We start from the raw sequence: 27,734 nt of genomic DNA, 5'->3' as shown, positions 1-27,734 counted from the left end.
TGCTATGTACAAAAAAATTCAATTTCTCACAATGTGTTGGATTGAAAACACTGCCAGAATGGTTCAGTACTGCATAATTTTGTGGTTTTGATGTATATGCCATAGCTTCAATGAAGGAACTAAAAATCACTCACTAAGTTCCAGTAATTTGTCTTTAGCTTCCACAGTTACATGGCTTTTACTTCCTCAGAGAACATGTCATCTTTGGTCTTAGCATTTTAGCATGTTAAAAAAAGAAGTTGAAAGTCAAATGCTTTCTTTAAAATGAAAAGCACAATTGTTGTGCTTAGAAATGGTCTATTTCCTGGTTCTGAATCAGTGTTTGACAAAAAAAAAAAGCCCAACAAAAAAACCCAACCAAACGTATTTACTTGGTAAAATGTTGTTCTGCAAAAGGATTGGTGTTTTGTTTGTGTCATGGGTTGTAAATGAGCACAAATTTCATTTCACAGTTCAAGATACTTCTTCATAACTTAATCATGAGAAAGATAAGCTATTTTATGTTGGTACTTCAGGGTATCTCTTTTCAAGGACAGTGCTCTATCTTATGCTACAACTTCTTGAAAGTCCAGAGACAGAAGAAAATTGAAGACAGTGAGTGAAAGCCTTGTTTGATATGTCTGAGCAGTCATCATAGGGCTTTATAAATACCCTAATTCTTTGAAGTACTTGTGTTTTTTTCTTGATTTAAAGCTGGTTTATTTAAGGTATTTTTTTTCTCCTTGCCTTAGGCAGTCCCAGAGTATGAATTTCTACACTTCATCTGCTGCCCTTCACTGCAGGAGGGCACCTCATAGAAGTATTTTCTCTCTTATCAGGCGGTTATTGTGTGTAACATCATCTCTGCCTTGCTGCTGTCAGCTGTGCTCTGCCTCAGGAATTGCTGAGGCTGCTCTTGCAGGGCTGGCTCCTAGAGGAAATGTGGAGGCTGTGTCCTGCCTGCAGTGCTGTAACACAAGTCACTGGAAGGTGGGGTTCATGCTCCTGTTTTAGGTCTGCTCAGATAGTTTCACTCTCACTGCTCTGTCCTTCCTTATCATCTTTTATTTAGCACTTACGTAAAAGGCTCTTCTTGCTTGTACTTCAGGAAATATCTGACATAGATAACATTCTTTGTGTTTTGTTTTGCTCTTACCAGCCATACTTTTCTCTGCTTTGTGCTTCCCCTGAATGCTTCTATACCAGAAAGTTTAGAGTAACTAAAAAAGCTATAGTAAAGTCTAATTGAGCAATACAGTAGGTCTGGTTGTTATCCTACTGCTTCTTTTGTTTAGCATCATTAATATTTGTAATCAAAGCTGAGGCTAGAACTGCCTGAAAAGGAAGCTGTTTGAATTTTTCATAGAATCATAGAATGCTGTGGGTTGGAAGGGACCTTAAAGATCACCTAGTGCCAAGCCCCCTGCTCCTGATGGAGAACCTGTTTATCAGCTCTGAATTCAGGGTCAGTCAGGCCAGGAGTCCAGAGAGGTTTTCTTGGAACTGTGTTTTGGAATTGGGGATGGCTTGTTGAATAGGACATGGCTTCCTTTCTTTTTTTTTTTCTTTCTTCCTTTATGCTGGTTCTCAGGGTTTCTCAGTACTTGTAATTGGGGCAGACTGTAGTAGTCTGGTTTGCATTTCTGACAAATACTTCTTTTGGGTCTGGGTAAAGTTTATAGTGCAGAAGCAAACTTTTCTTCTTTGTGAGGAGCCATGAGACACTACTCTTTTCCAAAGCAGTGCTTCCAGGGGAAAAAAAAATACTTTTGCAGTGAAACTGATCTTCAAGGTCAATACTTCAAACTTTTCTAATATCATTTGAGAAGAACTAAATTCAGCATCTACTGCCTGAGATTTTATATTGGAATACATTTATGCATTTCTTGGTTATATGGCAGGAATTCTAAAAATCTGTCTTGGCTTTTGTAGTTTTTCTTGAGCAAGTTTGAAAAAGGTAGGCTTTTTTTTTTCTTAGACAGGTGGAATCAATATCCTTCCTCCTCCAAATTTTGTAGGTTGCTTACAAAAAGAAGCCTGGTGAAGTTTGGTGTAGGTGAAGTTTGTCTCTGACACAGGAGCCCTGTCCTCAGCCTGGAAACTTGGTGATAGTTTCTCCTTTGCCTATAGCACCTGTGACAAGTAGTTGACTCTCTGTACTTTATGAAGTGGGACTGATTTAATCTTTAAATAGAAACAATATGGTCATGGTTTTGAAACATGCTGCATTGTTGTTTTAATAGCTAGCTGCACTTCAAAGAAATTATTTTGGAAAACACTTGTAGAGGTTCAGCCCCAGAACTATCCCACCTTAATGAGACTTGCACCTCTTGCTATTGAATTACATGTATTTTATCTAACCTGTGTTTATAGAAAACTGCAGCACATATAAAGATTGAAACAGTAATATTGGTACCTTTGACTTACCCAGAACAGAAAAGATGGAAATGTGTTATCTAGCCTATTTGCCTGGTAATAGGGGATCTGTTCTATCTGCTTATCATATTTATAAGAAAATTATTATATTTGCATTTGTCTCATGGACCAGCTTCTGACTCGCTATGCATATTCTATTACATAATACTTGTAAATATACTATTTATAATACATCAATATAAAATATACATTTAAACACATGATATTAAATACTCTGGGATATGCAAATAATTTTTTCAGAATTCAGTAGATGGAGTATGCAATGGAAACAGCTGCACCAGCTGATCTGAGATTTTTTGGTTTGGTTTTGTTTTTGTCGAGTGAGATGCTCTAATCCCAGTTGCTTAATTGTTCTGGTCATACAGATGTGCAGGGTAGGTGATTTGAAAAGGTCCATCTGTTTCAGTGTGGTGAAAAGAACTGTAGTTGTCTATTGCATAAATAGAAGTAGTCATCTAAGCTTGGACTTAGCTAAGTTCACAGTTCTGCTTGCCCCAGCCTGTGTACTGGTTGGGCCACACAAAACAGGCTTGTGAAACTGGTCCAGACTTCAAACAAACAACTTGTGGGCTTGTAGTAGTTTTAACCAGTCAACTTAGCCATGTTAGCCCAGTGGTGTTGCTGTTGGTAGAGCACAGGAAGTAAGGCAAGAACTGTTTCATCTCTGGCAATCCTGGCTTAAAATATTTTATTTAAAGTGCTAGAGAGAGCAAAGGAAATAAATACACATCTTAATTTTATACTTTTGAACTTGCTGTGTAAAAAGGCTTTGTCTTTATAGCTAGTTGAACTGTCTGCTTTCTCCCATGTGAGGGTGGTTGGGGTTTTTTTTTTTTTATTTTAGTTTAAATGCAGTAAATAGAGTAATTTGTATTCCAAATGAGGAATTTGTCTGCATTATTCACTCATAAATGTTAACGCCTTTCATTTATCTTGGAAATCCTTTGAGAAAGTTGTCTGGCTGTGAAGAACATCAGGTTTTGCTTTGAGCAGGAAAAAAGGTGTGCAGTTCTCTTGTCTGACACAGCAGAAGATGAGCCAAAGAACTGAGCTGTGGCCTTTAGCAGTTCTGTATCTTCCCCTGAATGCAAGGCTTTTCTGTTAAAGGGTTTTGTTGTTTTTTTTTTTTTTTTTCTTTTACCATGGTTTTTAGCTTTCTAAAAGGAGACCTAAGGATGTGACTCAACCTTGCAGAAGGAAGGAAACATGAAATGTAGGCTGCTCTCCTGTTCTGAACTTAGAGCAGACCTTTGCAGAGGGCTCTGTATTGTTGCTAAATAAGTGTAGAGCTGCTGCTCTACTGTGCATGGCAGACAGGGAGAGCACAGCAGTGTGAGTGTTCTGCCTTCATGGGAAAGACACTGCATGTCATGACATCTTGTGTGTCACTACAACTAAAGTAACCTACCCTCATTTAAATCATCTCAGTCCAAAGGAGTATCAAATCCCATTCTTCCTTCCCCATGTTTTTTTGGTTGTGGGAACAAAATGCTCTGTATCCTTGCTGGTGTGAGAGGAGAGTTTGAGGTGGTGGATTAAGGTGTGCAAGCAGGAGAAGTGTGGATAGGAGGATGATAATACTGCTGGTTCTCCATTTTTATAGATACTTTAATATTTTTGTCACTTAAGAGGTCTGAATATGATTATTCCTGTCATCTGTTGTTCCAACATAAATTTGTATTCAATACAAATTTAGAAACCGAAGTTGCTATCATAAATATTAAACTTCTTGGTTTATGGTAGTTTTCTTTGTCTAAAATAGTATGCTAGCTAAGGAACAGAAGATGTCTTTCTTTATTCCACTTTTTTTTAATATAGTCCATAGCCCCAGGAAAGATACCTTCTTCATGGCATTACTGTAACTGGTTTTGTTTTCCCCTGACTGGGGGGATGGACAGTGTACTGAAGTAAAGTTTTATAATAAGTAAAAAACCAAGGAAAAAACTCCAAAAAGTCAGCACAAATCACAGCTGGTGGTACCTCTGAGCCAGGGTAGAGACTTGCACAACCACACAAGCAGTTTCTCATGGCAACTGAGGCCAGTGGCTATTCCCAGTACTTTGGTAGTAGGCACAAAATTTTGGGAGGCAACTGAGACCTGGTTGATGGCTGATCCAGGGCTTCTGCACTACATTCTTGCTCTTGGTCTCTTGTGCTCCAAGTGGAGCTACAGGGTAAGTGAACAAGGGGAGACCTTCAGGGAATTGAGATGAAGGAGAGCAGGTGGCAGAAGATGGACTTTGTTAAAGCTGCAGCCTTGTGGGCTCAGTGTTGGATTAATGATCTGTTCAGGTGCCATTTAATAAAGTACAGTCATCCTGGGCTTTAGGAATAGATCAGAGAAATTCCTTGAAGCTTCTGTAGATCAGCCTTGTTCTAATAAAGTTGCAGAGTCCAAATGAACCAAACTAAACCCTACCATACCATCACTGCCTTTTCCTGCTTGTTTGCAGAGATTGTGTCTGCATGGATTTCAGTAAATGGTTGACCTGGTTTCTTGGCTAGCAAACTAACATATATGTCTGCTTTCTGTAAAAGCTGGTTATAGACCAAACTGATGTGTAAGGTGATTGGAAATCTTAGCATGTAAATGTAGTTTACTAAACTGAATACCTTAGACCTTGATTTTAAGGAAATTGAAAGGCCATGTGGTAAAGGTGTATTTAATAAATTATATAGCACTGGCTGACAGAATCAGGAGCTTTTCTTCACAACACTGGAAGTTGGCACCCAGTTATCAGGCAATATCTGTAATATAAATCAGGCTGTTTTTTCCCCCTCCCCTCATACAGTACCTAACTGGGGTGTGGCACTTGCTGTCACTATTGATTGGAGAGGCTGAAGATGTTCATATCAAATGTGCAGGGGTAACTTGTAGTTCAGGCAGTCTCTGCATTACCTCTGAAGTGGTCCCAGGGATATTTCCCTAAATACCTGCTGGTGGACTAGGTGAGCACTTTGTGTGAATCATTTTGACTGTTTATACATTGCAAAAAACACCCATTTGCATTTATTACATATGAGTGTAATGGCTAATAGTCTGTGCTCAGTGTCAAGGTCCTTTAACATTTAAAGAGAAAATTCAGGGCTTTTCTTTGTCTTAGGATTTTAGCAAGTATTGAGACAAAGAAAGGATATTCCATGAAAAAAATCTTGTTACAATGAGGATATTCAGATTTAAGTAATGCTTGAGTTTATAATTTTTGTAAAAACAGGAAGATGTCTGTACTTATTCTTGTATCAGTGCTGAAAATCAATGTGTTTAAAGCTAGTGGTAGTACTGTTGTGATACTGATTGTGAGATGTTTTTGACACCAAAAAATAGAGAGGGAAACCAATCACCTTTTGTTATTAAAGGCTACTAGATACAAAATCCTGTACCTTGAGAGCTGTTTCTGAAGTACCCCTAAGTGAGGATCTCATATCATTCCTGTGGTAGTCTTCATTACAAAAGATGCTGAATAATTATTCATGTATCACTTTTCAGGATGGAAGGTGATTTTCTAAAGCTGCTGATGTGGGGCTCTAATCAAACTTCTCATCACCTACATACTGTCATTAGTCAACTTGTTGGCATTTCTGCTCTGCAAATCCAAATTTTGTGACTGGGTTAAGCTTCAATTGGATTTTTTTTTTTTTTTTTTTTTTTTTTTTTTTTTTTTTTTTTTTTTTTTTTTTTTTTGCTACAGTGTTCAGCAGGAGGAGTGGGTTAACCTGCTGAATGGAAAAGAAACAAGTTCTCCCTCTTTTGTTTGTGTGATGCTAACAGTGCTAAAAGTGGAGGGAGAGAAGGGCAGGAAGAAAATACTTGTTGATTAACAGCTACTGTAATTTTCAAACAGAGCTGCACTTACCCTGTTAGAATTGTTTCGTATGGAATTGTACAATTCTGTATAAAGGTAGTGCTGTATTTATTTTGTGGTTACTTTTTCATGCCAGTAGTGTTTTCTTTCTTTTGTGAGAATACTGTAAAAACTGAATTGTTGGTACTGATCTGCACGAAACAGAACTTGATGGGTATTGCTGCATGAAAGTGGGATTTTTCTGTTACCAGATGTAGTTCAGGGTTTTTAGTTGTAGTGATTCTTGTTTGTAGTTAAAATATTGTGTAAACTGACTTTTTGTAGCTATTTTGGTGGATTTGCTTTTTTTCTGACATTAATAGCCTGTGTGTAGTTCAGCATGCTACATGACAAAATGAAGAGTAAAGGGAGTAAAGGTGCAGCAAAAACTTAAATAAAATAGCACAACCAACTTCCCACTACACCACAGCTTCCTACCCATCCCCAGCCCCCCAAGCTCCACCTCAGGGCTGCTGTGGGTTTGATTCCCCCAGCCCGGTGCTGGCTGAGGGAGCCCTGCACTTCCTGTGTGGTTTTGGAAAAGTGTGTTATGCTTTCCCCCCACTCTTCCCCAGCTGCCAGGCTGGGTCAGTGGCAAGGCTGTGTCTACATCCCATCCCATCTCCTGGGGTGCTCTCCTCATGGTATTGAACTGCTTGAGGCTCAGGTCAGTGTGGGAGGTGTCAGGGATGCTGCAGTCAGCAGTGAGCAGCTCTGGGCAGTGAGGGCAGGCCAGTGCTGTAGTGGGAGATGCCTCTGCCAGAGCCAGTGCCATGGGGACATTCCTGGGAGCATCCTGGCTGACCAAGAAGCACTCCAGTACATCTCACTGGGCACTGCAAGGTCTCCTGCTGGGTTCCCAATAGCTTGGATGTGGAGGGCAGCACAGTGTCTGAGTATGTTGCTGCCCAGAGCAGCATGAGTTTCAACAAGGACAAGTGCAAGGTCTGGAACCTGGGTCCAGGCAAGCCCTGATATCAATGCAGGCTGAGGGATGGAGGGTTCAGAGCAGCCCTGAGAGAAAGACTTGGGGGTGTTGGTGGATGAGAATCTCAGCATGAGCCACCAATGTACACTTGCATCCCAGAGCCAAAGTGTCCTGGGCTGCATCCCAGGGCCAGCAGGTCAGGGGAGGTGGTTCTGTCCCTCTACTCTGCTCTCATGAGACCTCATGTGGAATACTGTGTCCAGCTCAGGAGTCCTCAGCACAGCACAGACATGGACCTGTTGGAGTGAGTCCAGAAGAGGCCCACAAAACCAGAGGGATGAAGCCCTTTTCCTTTAAAGGCAGGTGGAGAGAGCTGAGGTCGTTCAGCCTGGAGAAGGCCCTGGGGAGACCTTAGAGCACCTTCCAGCACCCAGAGAGAACTTGTGAGACAGATGGGGCCAGACTTTCATCATGGGCCTGTTGCACTAGCACGAGACCAATGGTTTTAAAATAAAAGAGGTCAGATTCAGATGAAGGGAGAAACGTTTTACAATGAGAATAATGAAACACCAGCACAGGTTGCCCAGGGAGGCAGTAAATCCCTATCCCTGGTAGCATTCAGGGCCAGGTCTGAACAAGCTGATTGAGTTGAAGATGTCCCTGCCCATGGCAGGGTGTTGGACTAGGTGATCTTTAAAAGTCTATTCTAACCCAAGCCATTCTGATTCTGTGCTTCTTGGCAGGCTTGGGAAAATCTGTTTTGAGATGTTTCTCTGATCTGGTGATGTGTGTTGATTTTGCCTTATGCATTCATGGTCTGTTTTTGTTCTGTTGAGTAGTTCAGAATCAGAGAAACAACTTAAAGCAAGTTGATTTTTGGACTTGTGAATGTTTTGATCTGTTGTGTAGCTTTTGCCCTCCTTTACTATTAGGAAAGAAGCAGTAGTTGCATAAACACATAGTTTAGTCTTCTCAACTGGGAGAATTGAAATGAACTTTTCTCCAGCTAAAAATGATGAACAGTTTGGCCTAATCTGAAGTCCATCAGAGGCAGTCAATGACATGTTGTCAAGGAAAGCTAGAGTTTAACTCATACTCATTATGCTTTATATATTCTCTGTGCTGTCAGGGAAAGTAGCTTGGGAAACTGTAGGCATATGTACTGCTGGCAGTAATGGAATATCCTAAAGATCCAAGAATTTGTTGATTTGTATTTCATGTTAAACATGAGTCCTACCAAGAAGTTAAGCAGGACATCCTTCCAGGATCAGATTTCTTTCAAACCAATGCTGTGCTTCTGATCTTTTCAGAAATCTGTTCCAAATGTGACGTGTCTCTGCACTGTAGCCGTTATTTAAGACCTTGCTTTACTAACCTGTTGTCTCAAAGCAAATTCGTGTTAAGTACTGGTCTCACAGATAGTGCTGACAGACTGTTCTGTTTAAATAAAATTGGAAATCACAGTCTTTGTAGTTGTGTCATATTCTCAAAGAAACACAAACTCTAAACTGTATCTTAGTATAAAACTGGTTTAGATTGTGCATGTAACTGAAACAATAATTTTGCAGTACTTGTAAGTGACTTTTTTTTTTCAGCTTACAAGGATTTTGATTGCTGAGTAGCAGCTTTTGGTGCACGTGTGTAAAGATGAGCAGGAAATGATGGCTGTCCCAACTGCATGGCAGCACATTTTGCTGGCTACTGTTTAAGTAATTGACACAGTCCTGTAAAAGGTGTCTGGGGAAATGAAAAAAAAAAAAAAATTACACATACCAGCAAATTCTTTTTGCTGTTATCTGTGTTGTACAAGGAAAAAATACTTCTTTCTTTTTATCTCAGTTTTCATTAAGCACCACTTGGTTAGACCTGACTTTAGACATCTACATATAAAACTCTCTCATGAGAATGGACTGTATTTTTCTTCCCATGATACAGCTTGAAGTGAGGTTAAGTAGGAAGTCTAGTAGGCCTCAGCTGTATGAAAGATAGGTTAGAAAATAGATAGGTTAGATAGGTATGAAGGCTAGAAAAAAGAGAAGGAAACCAAGCTAAAGCTCAGCTGATAATAAATCTCTGGCATGTAAGCTCAGAAGATAAGACAGTCTCACTGTGTAAGTGTTCATGGTGGCAGAGCTGAGTTTTATGGGGAATTTCTGAGTACCTGACAGTCTCTGTGGTGTTGCAGTCTTTAAAGAGTAAAGCCAATGGGAAAGAAAGCTTGATTTATTCTGAGGAGTTTGGGAGGGCTTGTGTTGAATAAACATGAAAAGTAAAACTGAGATCTGTTTGGGTATGCAACTGTAACATGTTGATTGACTGTCATGCTTTTTGTGTCAAGGGCTGTGTGTGCTTGGGGTTGGAGTTAGGCTGAGGCATTGGTGTGAATGGCAATGCCTTTGGAATTAAAGGTGGTTGATGAAGTTGCAGTTTTAGCTCTAATCTGTAAAGAAGAAAGTTGAGATTGTTTTTAATGGTTAGATGGTGGAAAGGTTATAAGTGTATACAGATATTAAATCCTGCAAGTATTTGACAGGCAGAACTCCTCTGTTGTATCACAGACATTGATGGAATTTTGACTTTGGTGAAAAGACAGGCTGCTACATAACCCATAACTACAGCTGCTTTCTTGGAACCAGTTACATCATTTACAGCATGGCTTTAACTGTGTTCCTGGCATGACAGACTTCCCCCTCCTGATTTTTATATTTTTTTAAAATTTCCTGCTTGCTCAGAGCTAACCTTTCTGTGCAGTACAGCAATAAAAGATGTGTCTTCCTGCCTCCCCTGGGAGATAATGGGGATTGATGATAAAGTGGTTAATATTGCCTCCTACCACTACCTCTGTCCAGTTGCTCCTTCTCAGCTTAAATAAATTTGTAGTAGTTCTGTTCAGAGTTTATAGTTCATTATTTTAAATTTCAGTGGTTTTAAGTCTCAAAACCTTCTATCTCAAGGCTTTTCCTCTGGCAGTATCAGGCCTGTAAAGAAGTAGCAATAATTCTTACTAATCCAATCTCAATAAATGGTTGTCAGTGACAAGTTACTTGTGAGGACCTGAATGGGTTGTGTCTGTAACTGTCCTAAGAAATTCCAGCACCCTTCCTGCTTTTAGATGTTTTTCAAAGAAAGAAAAAGCTGGTAATTCAGGCCAGTTAACCTTATTTTTGTTGGGAGGAGAAGTGAGCATTTTCAGGTCTGATGACAGAACAGATCTTTAAGGTAGGAGCCACTTACTGTCTTGCAGATACCTTTTATAGGATATCCTCCCATCAAAGTTGTGAAGGCAAATGCTTTAAATAAAAACTTGGAGATAAATTTAATCCTGTGATCTTTGTCACAAGCAATCTTCACTGTCAGAGTGATTCAGGAGTAACATGAGATTGATTGCCCTGATGCCTGCCTTTGAATTCTGTACAGTTGTGCCAGTTTAATATTAGTTTTGTATGTACTTTAGAATAAAATGGGAGACTCCCTTCACCTACAAGGAGGTGAATTCGCCCTTTTTTTTGCCAGCTCATATATGTACCACAAAATTGCCTTAACAGTTTGTGTGCTATCTCCTGAATGAAAGCATCCAGGAATGGCATTCCTTGATTTTTATCTCTTTTCTGCCATGGAAAAGAACAAACTGCCAAGACTTCTTTGCCAATTAAAAATACTCTTCTGCATTTCTTTGTAATTATAGCTACCTAGAGACAGTGTAAATTAAAGAATCTTTAACAGTACACATACATTAATCTAGACTGACTGCACAGATACTGGGACTTGCTTAACTTCCCCTTTTAGTCAAGTTACAGAGGTAAGCTGAAAGCCTGCCTGCTCTTAACTGTGATACAGTACAGCTGTAAAAATTAATGTTTGGAGTAGTTCTGAGTTAAGAGATTTATAAGAACAAGGCTGGTAGCTGCAGATACTTCTTCATTTTCCCCTCAGGTAAGTGCAAAGTTTATTCATATTTGAATAATTTGCCCAGGGGCTTACTTCCATATACAGAGATTTCTCCCAGACTTGTACTATTTGGCCTGGTCTCTTCTCCTCAAATAGTTGTAGGACATTTTTTTTTGTCTTTCTTAACTAAGCTGTGGATCTGGAGTTGCTTGCTTTTTAATAGTGTCTGTTTTAGCCTCTGAGTATCAATTCTATAAATAGGGAAAAGTAGACTTGGTTAGAATTTTTGAAAGCGGAAGCAAAGTCTTAAGCGTCAGTCATTTCAGAAGTGCTCATTTTCTATTGAAATATCCAGCTAGGCATTTTTAAAGAGTAAACAGGCCAAAAGTAAGTTTTTTTTTATTCTTCAGCACACTAAGGAGAAGGCTGAAAGCTATGAATTTGCATGTTGGGAATGGTGTTTATGGTGTTGACTTTAAACTGTGTTGCAACACTTGAGTGCTTTACTAATTTGAATATGCCTGATAACAATGCTTGCACACCAGAGGAGCCTGGTGAGGGTGAGGGAGCAGGCAGCCTGGTGGCAGATCCAAAGTCATGAACAGTCACATAGGTAATAGAATGTATTAAAGCATTATTAATACTCAACTTTCAAAAGATTTCATATGATCTCTGATGAAAGGTAGCAATAGATTCAGGTTAAAACACTAAACTGTTCTGTTGCTCTCTGTAGAACATGTTTCTCTGTGTTAAATTAGGAAGGGTGCTGATGTGGCTGAGTGTAATTTAGAGCAGTTTTTATGTAAAGAGTGCATGATGTTGAGGGTTCTTTGCCTCATGGTTTTTTCTGATTGTAAGTATCTAAAATGTAGTGTAAGATGCGAAATGTATATCCTGTATTTAAGCTTTTTTTTTACTTACAATGGAAGTAAGCATTTTATTTACTTGCAGTGGAAAACTTTGACAGCCATAAAATTGATGGTATGAAATATTAAATATAATAATAATTTTAGATATTATATAATATCTAAATCTATCTATATATTATATATTAATTACAATAATAATAATTTTAATATTAATTTTAGAGCTATCCTTCTTTTGTGGGTGCAAGACAGCAGCTTTGTGGGAACGCAGAGTGCAGTAGCTATAAAAGTTTCCATCAACAGCAGAGTGCAGTAACTGTGAAAAGTTTCCATCAACAGCAGCATTCTGAAGAGTAGAATGTATCAGGTATAAGCCATCTGTATGCTGCTTTCTGGCTGTGTCTCTTTTTCTGTCCCTTTCCCCCACCCCTTTTTTGTCCCTATCTGGTCTTAAGTGCACTTCTTCTCACCTTGTGGATCTTTTGAACTTCCTGTTGCTCTGTGTGTGATGTAATTCTGCCTGAATTTGTGTGCTGAGGAATGGTCCTGTTTGCCATTCCCCTCTGCTCTTGCAGTTACACACCTCAGAGGAAGTAAAGTCAGCATTCTGCCTTTGGGCTGGCAGAGTTAGGGCTTATTATGACAAAAAGTAGGAAGAGCTGCAGTTGGAAGGAGGTTGAGAATCACTGCCTTTAAGCAGTAGCTTTTATTGTCTAGTAGAAAAGTTATAGCTCTGTTTTCTGAAATAAATCTGCTTCAGTGGCTTGGCACTACCCCAATGTACCTTTTTGGTACAGTGATCCTTGACATAAGTGAGTGCTGAAGCAGCTCTTTCCCATTCCAGGCAGAGTGCTTGGTGGAAGAAACTAGAAGTCTGTAAAATACTGTTTGATAATTCCTTATGATAATCAAAACTTTGGTAGTGAGTACAAGAGTTTAAGGTAAGGAAGACATTATTTCCTCAGAGTTTATTTTCCTACCACGTGTTGCTCTTGTGGTGCCATGTGTGTGCACAAAGGCAGCACATGAGGGTCCAGAAACTACCTCAAATATGAGATTCTCAGTGAATTAGTTCTTGTTATCGTTGTTTTCCAGTATTACCTGGATGTGATACCTCTTGGGGCAAGGTCTGTGTGCCTGAAGTTACAGGTCTTGTATCTTCTCTCGTGATACGTTGTATTTGCTGGATTCAGGGTAGGCAGGGGAGCACAGCTGCTCACGCCCTCTGCCATCTGTCAGGAATGTGAATGGAACCAGAGTTAGCGATGCCACCTTTCTGAACTATCCTTGTTTCCTTGCCTGGCTCTTGAGAATGTTTTTCATGGTCTCATGAACTGCTTAATGACTTCTCTGTTTTGTCATAAGCATGGTATTCATGATCACAGAGGATAGTCTGGCTGACTAGCAAAACAAAAAGCTGGTTTTACTTTTCCAGGTGTGGTTTATTCTTTACTAGTTCTATAGACTTGTTATAGACTCTTGTTGTATGAGAGAGGATAGAATTTGTGGATCTTGTAAATGGTCTAAGCACAAGTTTCTTTTGCTTGAAGGCTTCTTCCATGGGAGCAGCTTATTCTATAAATTAAATACACTTACTAAATTGCAAATTGTACATTTATGGTCATTTTTCATCTTAGGAAATTGTCCCAGTGCAGGTTCAGTGTTGTTTTTTAAGTATGTTCTAACTACTGGACGTATTATGACACTCCTCTCTGATAATCAGCAGTAGCCACTGTTGAAGTTGGTTGATCTGGATGAAACTTTTTTCTCCTCAAGCACATTGTTTAAAATGTGCATCCTTTCCCTTTTTTAAAAATTATTTTTGTTAACTTTGTGAAAGGATAATCTGATCAGCAGTTTGGAGCACTTGAGTGATTTTATAATTAAAATAGTCTTAATAAAAGTTTGTTTTTTTAACTATAACATGCGTATTTGAAGTGAAGTTACTGTTTATGTCCAGGATTAGACTGGACTGTCTCAAATGATTAGTTAACTTCTTACTGTCTGTCAGGCCTTAACTTAAAGGCTTAAGAAGCTCAAATTTTCAGCAGTAAAACAGTAACTTCCATTATTTTTCAGGCTGATGGATGAGAGTTTAACATGAATATCTATGCTGGATTGGAGTGCAGTGTCTGATCTTTGGAGTCTGTATTGCTTCAGCAACTTTTGTCTGTAATGTGATGTAGTGCAGAGATTTTGGGGGTATTCTGTGTGTGTGCTTCACATAGAGTATCCTCACTGACTGCCTGGGAGTCACTAAACAGCCTCTTCTGTGCTTATGCCTTTATCCAGTGCTGCCCTACCAGCTCTTGCTGTAGCAGAATTCAGAGACAACACACCTGGCTAAAGTCCTTCTCTTAGTGTCGAATGTTTGGCCTTATCATGAGGGAAGATAAGATAAGGAACTGAGGTATGGCAGTGTTAATTACCTGGAAGCAAATAGGAAGTCATAGTAAAAACCAGGGATCAAATGCATATTTCTCTAGTTACTGCAGCAACTGGACTGAGTTTCTGTAGCTGAATGACTCCTCATAAAACATGTTTATAAGATAGAAGCAAAGTTAGTAATAGGATATGGGACTCCTTTAGTTTGTCTGCAGTGATACATTAACTGAAAGTACATGCAAGTGAAACCTTTTTGTACTTTCAGATCTGGAAGATCTTAGTCATTGTTGGTGGCTTTGTTTTTAATATTGTTTTTGCTGATACTTGTATTTTTAAGAAAATAACAATTTGCACAAAAATTAGATTGAGGCCCTGAAGGCCATTTCTAGATTTGAGTGACACAACAATGAGTGAATTAATATTTGTCTTGTTACTAAATTATTGAAAGCCGGATTATTTTTTATTTAAAGACAAGAAAACTACTGGAAGCCTCTTGTTCATGCAAAGGGGTTTTGCACTGCTCTTTGTGAAGTCAGCCCTCTTTTTGTTAGTGAGCTTTCTTTGGTGTTTATGACAATACCATTAGGCAAAAGAAATTTTCTAGTTCAGTCACAGTGAGAAGCATATCTTTATTAACAAGATTTGTCCTTATGTAAGTCTTCATACTTCCTCTGTCTTGTTTCTGTCATATTCCAGTATTCAGAGATTGCTGGAAAATGTCCGTTGTTGGAAAGGTCCTGCTGTAAGAGATTTCTGCTATAAGAACACCCATAAATCATCCGGTTCTCTGGCAGTGTCTTTGCCACATGAGATGTCCCTGATAAATTGTGTGAGTTCATGAATGGCAATACAAATAATTCCATAGTAGGTAATGTTTGTTTTAGCCCATGCTGGGCATGGTGACCCTCAAACCAAACATTGTGAAAGTTAACTAGCTTTACTTACTCTGAGACTCCTGAGAGAGATATAGGAGCTTTCTGCAGTTGCACTGAGCAAGGCCAGCAAGGCTCAGTCAGTCCTGTTAGAGCAGATGATTTAACTTTTCTGAGTGCTCCTAATTGTCTGTGTGTGTAGCCTTCTTCTGTCAGCAGCCAGACACATATATGGTGTGCAATTAACTTTTGCATCTGTACTAAATCCAACACACCCTCTAGGCACTGAATCACAGTCCTTGGACAGAGGAGCACTGCAGCACCATGTGATGGATGCAGCTCCTTGCTGGAGTTCCACACCCATGCTGTGTGTGCTTCCCTTTGTACCTCTCCAGGCTGGAGCTCATGCTGGCTTCCAGCACACAGTTCCTGTCACACTCATCCCATCCCTGCCCTTCTGAGGAGCTCTGGAGCCTCTGCCTTAGGTTTGGTTGAACATTAACCTCGTGTGTGGTGCTAAAGGGCCCTGTGGCTTTCTCATGGAGGAGCAGCCTGAAGCACACTCTGCCTGTAGAGCAACTTTCTCATCACATGGTTTGATGGAGTCCCTGATCTAAATTTGGAGATTGTAGAAGCCAGGCACCGTAATTTCAAGTCTGGTTACACATACTAGTACAATTTATCCCTGGTTTTCAGTGATTTCAGGACTTTCTTAAGGATGCTTGAAGTGCTTGTACTGATGATACTCTTGTTGAATGTGCTGGCATCTGCCTGAAATTAGTGGTAATTGGATGAAGGGAAACTGCTACCTATGCATGTCTGTTGTTGGAGTTTTACTTAAATACAGCAATTTCATGTCTGCCAGAATTATGCTAGCCCTGATTTCACAGTTTTGTGTGATACAGTTCCTTTTCTTCATGTATGGATTTAAGTTAGGTTTTGTGGCTGTATTCTTCATGGAAAGTGGTTCTTCAGAATCTGTTAGTCTGAAGTAAGTCTTTCTAGCCTTAGAATAGCAAAAAAGCTTTGTAGTGTGACACATCTCTAAATAAAAAAAAATTGTTTAGTTTTTTTGGGTTTTTTTTTAATTCTTATTTGACTTCTGTTCCAGGTTAAAGTTTGATTTCAAAGCATGAGCTGCCTTGCTGCAATCTCTAGAACATGTGTGTGAATATGTGAACATTGGAGTTTGTAATTTTGCTTAAGCAGAAAGACTTGTTCTTGAATGCTTCCTTTGTTACTCCAAATACAGGGTAATATAGAAAAAATTGTTGTGCTCCTGTTTTGACTGAGGTTGTAGCTTCCACATTAAATGTAGGAAAAATGCCTCTGGAGATGATGGCATCTACAAGTACCCTTTGAACAAAGATCTTGTGCTATCTCAGTACATACAGTACATGAGAGGATGTGGGAGTGTAAGAATGGCTTGAAAATTCATCAGATTTCCTGTGCAGAAACAGGAGTCCAGTTGCCTTTAATGTCTTGGTAGTGAGAAGCGGATGTAAAAGCTGAGAGTCAACAGACAACCTTGTCAGGGTGAGACTTTCTACTCAAGGTCTCAAACATAAGCTTTGCAGTTTCATTTTTTTTTCTTTTTTTTAACAAATATTGGATCCTGAAAAGATCATTCAGACTGCTTAAGCTAAGAGCTTAAACTATTTACTCATCAGATAAAGTTAGGTACTGTAAACATCACTAAGAGCTGCAACTAATGCCTGCCTCTCTGTGGACTAGATAACAAGCTTGTCTAAATCCAGCTGATTAGAAAATAGGGGGAAAAAGGATATATTGACCAACTACCCAGAGTAAGGGCTTCATAGCATCCTTCCTAGGTTGTCTTCCCCTTTCAGAATTTTTAAATTACAGCCTTGTTGGCATAATGATGGGTAGAAGGGATACCTGACTCTACCCTCTATTTAAGGACTCTTAAATTGATTGTTTGCCTGAGAGCCAGGCTCGTGCCTCCCTCCCAGCTGAAGCTGGAACACTTTCTAAGTAAGAATATGAAGGACCCTGAAGCTGGGACATATTATGAAAAGGGGCTTCAGGTGTGTATCCAGGAAAGACTAAGCACAACAGAGCCTAGTGAGAAGGAATTTTGATGGAGTGGGAAAGTCTTTTGTGTTTAATCTTTACTTAGGACAGATCTCTGTCCAAGGGAGATATTAAACTGATTTTGCAGTTAGGATATGCAGCTTCTATCCTATAATCACAAGCCTTAACTTACTGAAGAGTTTGTGTAGCTTGCTCATAACTGTAACAGTTAAAAGCTCTTAGAAAGCAGAACTGGTCCACTGGCTCTGGTCACAGGAGGATCTTCTTTCATTGTGCCTCATTGTGTAGGCAGTAGAACAAAGCAGGACTGATCTGATGATCAGTCCATGCATTAATTCCTGATTTCTATAATGTCATTCAGTGCCTTGGTTGAGTGTTGTGTATCCAAGGAGAAAACACTTACTGAGATCTGAGGTCAAAAAATTTGTGGCATCTGTACTTGAGAGTGAAGGAATATTCCAGGTTGTGCCTTGTGCCTGTTTCTCTGTATAGCAAAAAGGTTTTATGACAAAAGAACTGCTCCTGACATTCATTATAAGAATTACCAGACTTTCTGCAAGGACTCTGCACTTTTGACCAAGTTTCTGTAAGTTACATTCTATGAAATTAATTGTCTTCCTTCTTTGTATTTATCAAGAACATGCTCTCATTAGAAATAGGAAAAGATTAGTCCTGTCTCAGTCTGTCTGTATGTACTTGCCCTTTTCACCCTGCTATGGAAACCTGCTCCATTCCTAATCTGGACAACATGTCATCTGTGTCCTGCCTCTTCATCTCTGAGTTGAGTCACTCTAGGACTTGAGTCACTCTCAGAAGAGTAGATCTGTTTCAAAAGGGAACTGCAGAAAACACTCAATGTATTATTTCATGTCTGGCATCAAATATATTCTTCTCCGCTCACAGTTAAACTTTAATCCTGTCTAATATAAGAGTATTCAAATGATTGGCATATTTACTGCTTCCACATTTGTCTTTGAAACAGAGGCATATGCTTATTGTATGGCTAAATGGAATAAGTATTTAGCAGTTTCAGTTTAGTTGTTTTTTTTTACATAAGAGCTACTTTCTTATTGCTGCATTTGTAGTAAATGCAGATATAGGCTCCTGAGCTCCAAGAAGCTGAGTAAATTAGGGCTTGAAGGTCAGTAATAGTCTGGTGAGAGTCAGAACTTCTGCAGTGTGAGCAAAGTCTACTGGAATTGGAGCATATACTATTTCCAGTTGTAATTAATAAATAATAAAACAAAAAGTGATAAGGATAGTCATCTACTAAATGTCAGTCCTTCTGTAAGACTTAGTTATTTTGAAAACCTGAATTTTTAAGGGAAGTTGCTAAACTGTGCCACAGTACTGAGCTTGAAGTACCAAATCCAGTGTTTGAAAGCTGCAATATTGCACTGACAGGAGAAAGTGTTCACAATTGGAAATCCTTTATATGACTTTGGTGTAATTATTGGAGGAAAAGCTCGTCAGTGTTCTGTTTGGCAAATTGCACTTCAGAGAATACATTGTGTTGGGCTGATAGTACTTTAAACCTCTGCCAAATGTTTGCCATAGGACAAGGGAAGGTTACGTATGTTTTCCATCTCTGTCTTTGCAACTCTTAGTTAACTGGGTGATCCTAATTTACTCTCAAAATTAGCTTCTAGAGGTACATTTTTAACCATAGTTAGTGGTTTTGCAGCTCAAACCTGTAAGGACTAGCATGCTTAAGTCCTGTAACTCATGCTGTTCTGATGAATGAAAAAAAAAGGAATACTTAGCTGTTGAAAATGGTGTCACTAGAGTGCTCCAGTGTTACATGGAAGCAGAGCTGCAGGCTTCTGGAGGCAAATAGTTTTAACCTTGGAATGTGTCTTTGCATCAGTGTTATTAACTGTATGATGTACAGTTGAAGCTCAAACTGTTGAGTTTTAGTGTAATTATTTGATCTTAAACACTTGGTTTCATTTCTGTCCTGGAAATAAAAGGAATGACAGCTTACTTTCTCAGCTGTGCAGAAGTGAATAATTGGGGATTTTTGAATAGTTCTCAGACTACCAATTCCTCAAATCACAGGAGAATTTCTTCTTTCAACTGAAAATTAAAGTTTTGGCAAAATATATTCATAAGGGAAAAAAAGTAGCCTGTATCATTTTAGCAGGATATAAAATTCTCAAGTTTTCTTGTTGTGGACCTATTAGTGAGTTCTGGTATTTTTATGTTTTCCTGTTTTTTTGGCACACTGGTTTTGTTGCTTTCTGCCTCTTTTTTGACTTAGCTATTTACTATGAAGAGTGGCCTGCCAGAAGCTCTGCAGGGGTTATTTTGACTACTCAATGTGTGTGCTGTCTTAGTCTGACACCAGAATGGTTTGTAAGCTACCATAAGCCTTCTGACACTTAGTTATCTTTATGGATCTTTATGGCTTATTTTTTCTTCAGCTCATTTTGTATACTCTGCATTTCAGATGTATCTTAGGATGGGCTGTTGTGTCTAGCAGTCTGTTGTGATCTGTGTTAGGGAGGATACATCACCTTAAATCCACATTACTGTGTCCTGTGCTTTCTGTGTTTTGGACTAAGCAAAATCAAGTGCAGTCAAAGATGATGTGTGTGATGTGATTTTTAAATGTGGTTCATATCTATACAACAGTATACAGGCTAGGTGGAGGTACTACTAAATGGAATTCAGAGAAAGCTTTTGAGCTGAAGTAGCCTGCATGTTAAGTTGTGAAATCTACATTTGCCTGGACTTTTGAAGATGCTATGTAGGTTACCAAATAAAGAGGAAATGAAATGGCATCTGAGGCTGCCCCAATGGTCACTTCAGTAGTGTCCTTGGGATGTGATTGTGTGACTGGAGCAAGGCAGAGACCTGGAGTGTGGGCTGTTGGGTGAGCAGTTGAAGGTTTGGGCAGAATTCAAGGACAGAGTGACCTCTGCATCTGTTTCCCTCTGCATCTCAGCCCCGAGTCATTCCTCTCACCTGCTTGTGAAGACATGTAGCCAGTTCTGACACGGGTCTTACATGGGCTGTAAGGATCAGTCTTGCTTTAATGGTGGCAAAGACTGAAAAATGATTTAACTTGAAGCTCTATGTAGACACTGCTATATCTGACAAAAACTGCCTGTTTTGCCTCAGTATTTCAGCAAACTGTCTTGGATGGAATGCCCTGAATCCCTCAGTAAAACCAGCTAAGCCCTGTGTTAGTGGCGTTACCCTTTGCTCCTGAGGACCTAGCCATTAATAAGTTTCTCAGAAGTTTTCTTCCTTGTAGCTCAAATGAGTGTGAAACTTGGAGGCTTGAGAAGCACTTGCTGTGCTTCTGCCTGTTGAAACATGTACCCAGGGAAAAGCAAACACTGCCATTCACAGAAGGCTTTTTGCATCTTTATGGTTAATGGTCTTCTTAAGCATGAATTTTGTATGGAGAACAAGATTTAATCAGGTGCTGTGCTAATTCCACCTTCCCCTTAAGTGACAAAACTAATGAAGTAAGGGATGGTCGCTTACATCAAGAGGTGAAGTCTCCCCAATTTAGCAGGAACAAGTGGGTTTATTGTCTGCTTCCTTCTTTTGAATTCATCATCCTACAAAGCTATGCCAGCACAGTTTGTGGAGGGCAGGCAAGGATATCTCCTGGGAATGAGCTTACTCTTTTGTTGTTCACCTGCTATTCTCATTAGCCTGTCAAAGAAACAGTGTTAATTTACTCCACAAAGGTCTATTGAAGTAAAGAAAATTAGTTTGTGAACAAATCTTGTCTGTAAACTAAGATGGCAGCTAACTTGGTTTTTCTCAGCTATGCTATTTATACTGTAGGTTACAGTTTGGGGATGTGTTATTTAAAAAGAAAAACAAATCTCTCTTGACAGGTTTTATGGCCTGAATGGGATTAATCTAGATCATATATAAGGAATTGTTGTAGAGCTGTAGAGATCTTCCAAAGGGACCATGTTTTCTGCAGCTTTTTTCTGCGTGTGCTCCTCCTTCAGCAGCCTTGTCCTTGCTGTGTGCAGTGCTCCTGTGCAGCAGCCTCCTTCTTCTCCAGCTCCTCCTATCACACCAGGCTTCATTCTTTGCCCTGTGCTGGCAGGTGATGTACTTCCAGTGCTTTTCTGGATGTTTCCATCATCTCTTCAATCCACTGTAACATGGCAGTTCTGCCAGGTGGGATTCTCCCATCCAGAATTGCCCCACAGCTGTTGCTGCTGGCGCTGGCTTCCCTTTCTCCTGAAGCCAGGCTGCAGGAAGGGCTTGTCAGGGAGGAGGAACAGCACAGGAAATGCTGAGCAGCCAGGAGTGGGAGCAGTGCAGGACTGGAGAGGGCAGAAGGGTCTCCAGTGAGCTTAGGTATTCTTTTCAGTAAACCAAAATCCTGCTTGTGATTTCAGTAGTTACAAGGAGATTTAACCATTCGAATTTGTCAACGTGATGCCATGTGTCCTGAGAGTGGAACAGCAGAAATATAACAATTTTCCTGTTTAATGAAATGATCAATCATGCTTGAAAAAAAAATCCATTTTTGGTACTGAATAAGAAGCTTTTCATACTGCAGTGTAGCAGGGTAGAAGGAAGTGTTTTTGATTGAGTGTATTGAAGGAACTTGTTGAGTTTCTTAAATGGTCACTCGGGCAGCAAGACTTTCATTTCTGTTATGGACTGTAGGCAGTGCTAGAACTGCTATGCTGTGCACTTGCCAGGCAGCATGAATGAAAGGATCTTATGGCTTCCATTCAGTTTATAAGATAATTGTTAACCTATACAGTTGTCTGGAAAGAGGTCCATGAATGAAGGAGACTGAACAGGGTGGTGGAACAATTGTTTAAACAAAGCCTATGCATTAATGGAGTGAATGTGCTTTGAGTGTTTTTTAGATTTCCCCTTCTGCAAGAAAGAGAAATAGTGCTTCTTACAACATCTGCAGGGAAAAAAAACAAAACACCAACATATTAACTTGACAGGCAATTGCTTATCTTAGGTACTGCCTTGATACAAAGTGGCAAAAGTTATCATTAGTTAATATTACTCTTTTTTGGTTTTGCTTTTCAGCTGTCTGTTGCAATTATTTGCTTCGATGTAGCTGTGAATAGGATCCCTTGGTTTTATTTGGCATAGTATCTTTGAGTCCTTGCCTTTTCTTCTAGCTGTGCTCCTCAGGTTGCAGGTTTTTCCTTTGCAGAGAGGGCAGGAGGCAATGGGTGGCATCTTTTGTTTGGTAGTTTTCACTGTGACTAAAATCATTCCCCAGCCTCAATACTTTATAACTCTTCCCTCCACCCTTCCCAAGCTGGGGCAGATCAGTAATGTTATGGTGTTTGTGATTATATATTTAACTGCAAAGCAACATATTTTTGTTAAATGCCCATTAATCAGGATTACCTGATGTAAGAGGAACTGCTGATAGCTGATTAAATACAAATTAACGCTGAATATTTCATGCCTCTTCAGCTGGATTTGAAATGACATGACAGAGATTTTATATTTCTAAACCAAGTTTGTGCTAAAAACAGACATGTTGCAGAATATGCTTGACTTGGCTTTAAGAAGCAGAAAGAGAATTGGAGGACAAAATGGGAAGATCACTCTTTAAAAGAAACTTTGAGATGTGAGATACTAAAAAGAAGGATTCTGGTGCTAGGAATACCTTTTGCAGGAGCAGCAGTGGTTTTTCTGGATGCAATTTAAGTGACAACACTTAAGTACTTAAACATTTAAGTATTTAAATTAGCTGAAATCCTTGAAAGAGAAGCAGCCTACAAAACCCCAAAGGGCAAAGATTTATGAGCCTTTCACCACAACAGAAAGGTATCAGTTCTGGGCAGTTCATCACCCAGTTACTGTACTAAAAAAGGTAGGCTGCTTGCTATATAAATCTTCTCCAAATGAGCTGAAATACCCTCCAAGTGCTTGCAGTGGAATCTCAGTGCTGCATTTCCATAGGAAATGCTGTTTTGTCTGACCATACAAATACTGATTTTTCTAAACCAGAAGCTTAATTTTGAAGCAGAAAAATCCTAGTAATCCTAGAGAAGTTCAGATAAGTAAAAACTTCCATTGATGGCATTTTTCTTTAACTGATGAAAACCATAGCAATCAAGTGCTTTTCCCTGTGTGCATTATATGTGGCACTGTAAATAAAGCTTGAACTGAGACCTACTTTTTTCTGCTGCAATTATGTGTAACTCAGCTCCGTAATGCAGAGATGTAATGCTCTATTTTTTGTGCTGTAACTATATGTAACTTGGTAATGCTGAGCTGCAATGCTCTATTTCTGATGCTTGTGATTATGGCTAGCTAATAGCCTTACTGACTCACAGAAGAGGTTGTAAGGATGCTTCTCTGTTTGCTTGTAATGTCAATTCCATAAAATCACCAAGTGTTTTTGAATTCTGCATGTCTCATTTGCATTCCTAAAGGATTATGTAGGTTCCTTGGCACTGCAGGATTAACTTTGATTTACCCCTGGCACTGGTTTATGTGATTGAAATACCATGTATTGTTTATGTTTAATGGGGTTCTTCTGTTCTTTCAGATTGTGAGGACGAGCTGCTGCATCAATAATCTGAAGAAGGGAGTTCTCTGTTAAGACTGCAAGAAGATACTACTAACTGGTAAACACTTGCTTGGGTTTCTTTGCTTGTACAATATTTCTTTATTTTCCATAATATTTTAGGCCAAGGAGTACAAAGTATCTTGATCTGTTGAAAGCAGGTAGTTCATGCAACATTTTTTCTTGCTAACTGTCTGTAGCTCACCAGACAAAAGACTCAGTAGCAGTGGATAATGTGTGGGCATTTAAATTGGAATACAAATTGATTAAATTCCTGCTTTCTCAATGGAAGAAAAAAGACTGTTTTGGTTTTTTTTTCCCTGTAATGACATGTTAGACATAGTCTGTTTGCTTTTTTAGCTGAGACAAATACAATGTGTCTGTACTGTGTTCTGTATAAATACTATTTGAAGTGTGATAGTGCAAGCAGTGTAACTTGACATATAGTGCTTCTGAGTCTGTAGAGAGACAAAGGGAAGCCTTAACAGAAGTCCACATGCTTTGGAAGATGACATTAATGTGCTTGTAATTATTCAATGGATGTTTGTTGAGGCCTAATTTTCTCAGAGAATAATGTATGATAATAAAAGTAAGGATGTCTTGTGATTCCCAGACACACCAAGTCATGTGCAGGCTGCTTTTGGGTACAGAACAATAATAGGATCATCAGTGAGGAGCTATGACCACTTAATAGCAGTTTGCCAGTCCTTGAGTTAAGAAGATGTTGAGCTAGAGTATTACACAGCAATCACAAGGAAACCTGAGAATTTAGGATGTTGGAATGTCTTGACATAGGTAAATCATGTGCACATTGATAGTTGGTACCAGAGTTACAGCTCACTTCTCAATTACTTAATATTGTAGATGAAGTAGCAGTTTTCCTCTGTAATTATACCTTTCTATACAAGAAATTATACCTTCCATCAAGCTTGGATCTCACCTTTCTGTTTACTGCTGCCACTTGAGCTGCAGGGCTCATTAAATTTGTGTTGAGAGGGTTCTTTGCCCAAATGGGGTGATGTGGCTGAGTTCAAGGAATAACATGGAAAGAAGCACATCCTAGCCAAGAAGAAAACATTAAGCTTTCATGACTTAAACATTTACAGATGCTTTATTAATCTTCACTTGCCAGTTCATTTGCCTAAATTTTATAAGCAGTCAAGGATAACTTTATAAAGTTCTTTTGTGTAGCTGTTGCAGAGAATATTAAAATGTTTGGTTTGGTTTGGTTACTCTGCCAAACCTAGATTAATGATAGGAAAGTTTTGAAAGCTTACAGTAGTCAGCAATGTGCATCTGTCAGAATGACATAGTAAAAACAAAGTTGTTTTAGTCTTTTTTTTTAATATAAAGATGACTTTCATAGTACAGCTATTTTTGAGTGATAATTTCAAGAGTTTTGTTGCCTGTAAAATTGTAGTTCCTGAAGCTAAAATACATATGAGACTCATTCCTAAATACTGGGTTTGAAAGTGTATGACCTTCAGCTTTTAGGAGAAAAAACCTCTGGCATGTAGTGTGCCACCATTTGAGGTACCAAAGCACTGTAGTGCCACCATAAGTTTTGAACCACATTATCATTATCTGATAGTAACTTTTAGGATAATAATTTGTATTATCCTGATTGCATATGATGTGAATAAGTAATGTGTGTCTTTCACTAAATTTGGGTGCATAGCTTGCTCTGTACAGAAGACTGAAAAGCTCATTAGTCTAGAATTGAAGTCTTCTGTCTTTTTCCCTACTTTGGCTTCATTTTCCAGCCCATCATCTCCCCATCTCTCTTGGAGAGAGAAGTTTAACAGGATGGTCATGCTGAGTGAAACTGGGTAGTTCTATGAAGTAGTTCTTTGTCTGCAGCTACAGTAAAGTATTTATCTTAATTCAGTATTTCCTTTAGGATCAGTAAGTCTTTTTTAGCTTGGGGTAGTGCTGCACAAACTTGGTTTCACTGTTTCCAGCAGTAACTTTGTTTTGGAAAGGCAGGAGAGGAGCTGAGAGCCTGCTGAGCTCTACTGTGTTTTAGAGCTGACCCAGGTTCTCAGCACAGGCCCCCAGCTCTGGGACTGTGCTGGAAAGAGAATGTGATACTTGGGTGCTGCATCCCTTGGGGCAGTGCCTGTGTCTGGGTCTTGCATGACTGGTACCAAGATAAAAATTCTAACCCAGCTGGTCCTTGATGTGGTGCAGACCAGCCCAAATGGTTGTGGAAGATGTGCATGCCCATTTTATCCAGGTGGTGTTTCTTTTGCTTATGATGTTTCAACTGTCCATTATCACAGCCACTGAAGGATGAGTAACATTTCAGTGTTTGCTCTATTTTTCTTGTATTAGCTGTTCTTTTTCATTATGCTAACTTGTATGGGATTATTTTTCCAGAATATCAGTTGTTCAGAAAAGATCTTAATAATTGTCTTCTGCTTTCACATATAATCTCTGATAATTATTCACTCTCATTTTAGTGTTATCTCTTACATGCAGCTTGCACTTGTCTGCATGCTTGAAGATTTAAAAATCTTTCCATGCAACTTAGAATTGTTCCCCTGTAATGATGATGGGGAGATGTTTTGAGCAAACTGATTAACATGTTGTGAAGTCTCTGTTCCAGTACTGATATTGTGGGTGGATTAACAGGTTTTTCATTTATGCTAATTTTAATAAATATGAAAACACCTTCAGTATTACATTTACAAAGTGAAAGCAAATGCATACCTGCCATTTTCTTATTAATTTTGTGAACTCTTTGTTGTGGCTTGTATAGCTCTTATGAAAGTAACATTTGTCTGGCTGACACATCTTTAAATGTTTTGCTTCCTCCTGTGAAGAATCTTTAAAAACTTCAGTAACAATGTCAGTCTTTTCTAAGTGCAAATCCCTTAATATGTGTTAAACTTAAAAAGAGCGGGAATATTTCTTGTCTTTATACCTGTGTGTGTAAAAAAGGTTTGAGGTGAAGGATCTCATGCAGAAGAGATACCATATTTGAGTAAGGCCCTATTCCATGTGTTTACAGAATTCTGTTTGATTTTGACTGGTGGGAAAGTTTATATGAAGTCAAACATGCTGCAAGAAATATAAAGCTTGGTTCTGTTTTGTTTTGCTCAGTGCTAAATGTTTTCTCTGTTAGATAAGGAAATAGGTTTTATAAATCTGTAGCTTTTAATGGCTGCTTTCAGAAGGGTTTGTTTGTTTGTTTGTTTGTTTGAGGAAACCTATGTAACCAACACAGAAAGTGGTGACATTACAAATATTTCTAAAAGCTTTCAGTGCAAAGCCCACCAGATACCAACAGCAGGGTAACGTGGGAATATCAGGGATAAAAGAATAACCTGCCACAGTGATGTTATAGAATGTAAATATGTTAAGAAAAATTGCCTTTCTGACAACAGAAACCACTTGTACTTCCCATTTGTGCCACAACTTAATCTCCTTTGATATTGTTGTAGGTTTGTCTATAAATTCAGCAGAGCCTCTTGAATTGATTTTTCATTCATGTGAAAGTGGGTTTGTGTTAAAAGGCTCTTAGTACATGGAGGTTAAGTACTTGTTGTGATTTTGACACTCAAGATAATGTGGTAGAAATTCTGATCATGATACTGATATTCTACCAGCATGCATTTATTTTGCATTAATGGTGGTGTCTAAGGCAAAAAAAGAGGAATGGCTGACTTGTTTTAGGCTGAACTGAGCTGTCTTGTACTTACTTGCTGCATTTTCTCTTGGAGTTTGTTTACTGTGCCTCGCTGCAATAGCACAGGAGTAGATTGAGGTGTTAGAAGCTTTTTTAAAGTGCTGGGTTTTTTAAAGTTTAATAGTGTTTATTACCAATGTAAATAATGTGCCTGTGCTGAGGGAACATAATGTGGTATCTTTTTTTCCACAGTAGATGTAACTAAGTTAAACCTTGAACAAAGATTGTAGTAATCTGCAGATGATCAGTGACAAGAC

At 39.0% G+C, this 27,734-nt stretch overlaps 1 protein-coding gene across 7 annotated transcripts in view; it reads left to right on the top strand.

Annotated features, from left to right (window-relative positions):
- Nucleotides 1–27,734, top strand: part of CYRIB (CYFIP related Rac1 interactor B) — a 97,078-nt gene that overhangs the window by 30,830 nt on the left and 38,514 nt on the right. For all 7 annotated transcript variants that reach the window (XM_077189005.1, XM_054642823.2, XM_077188982.1 and 4 more), the window contains exon 2: nt 23,769–23,847. The gene's annotated coding sequence lies outside the window, so the exon portion shown is untranslated. The remainder of the gene's footprint in view (nt 1–23,768; nt 23,848–27,734) is intronic.

The sequence above is a fragment of the Agelaius phoeniceus genome, chromosome 1 (genome assembly GCF_051311805.1).
Source record: "Agelaius phoeniceus isolate bAgePho1 chromosome 1, bAgePho1.hap1, whole genome shotgun sequence".
In the NCBI taxonomy this organism is placed as follows: Eukaryota; Metazoa; Chordata; class Aves; order Passeriformes; family Icteridae; genus Agelaius; species Agelaius phoeniceus.
This window is presented reverse-complemented; position numbering and strand designations above follow the sequence as displayed.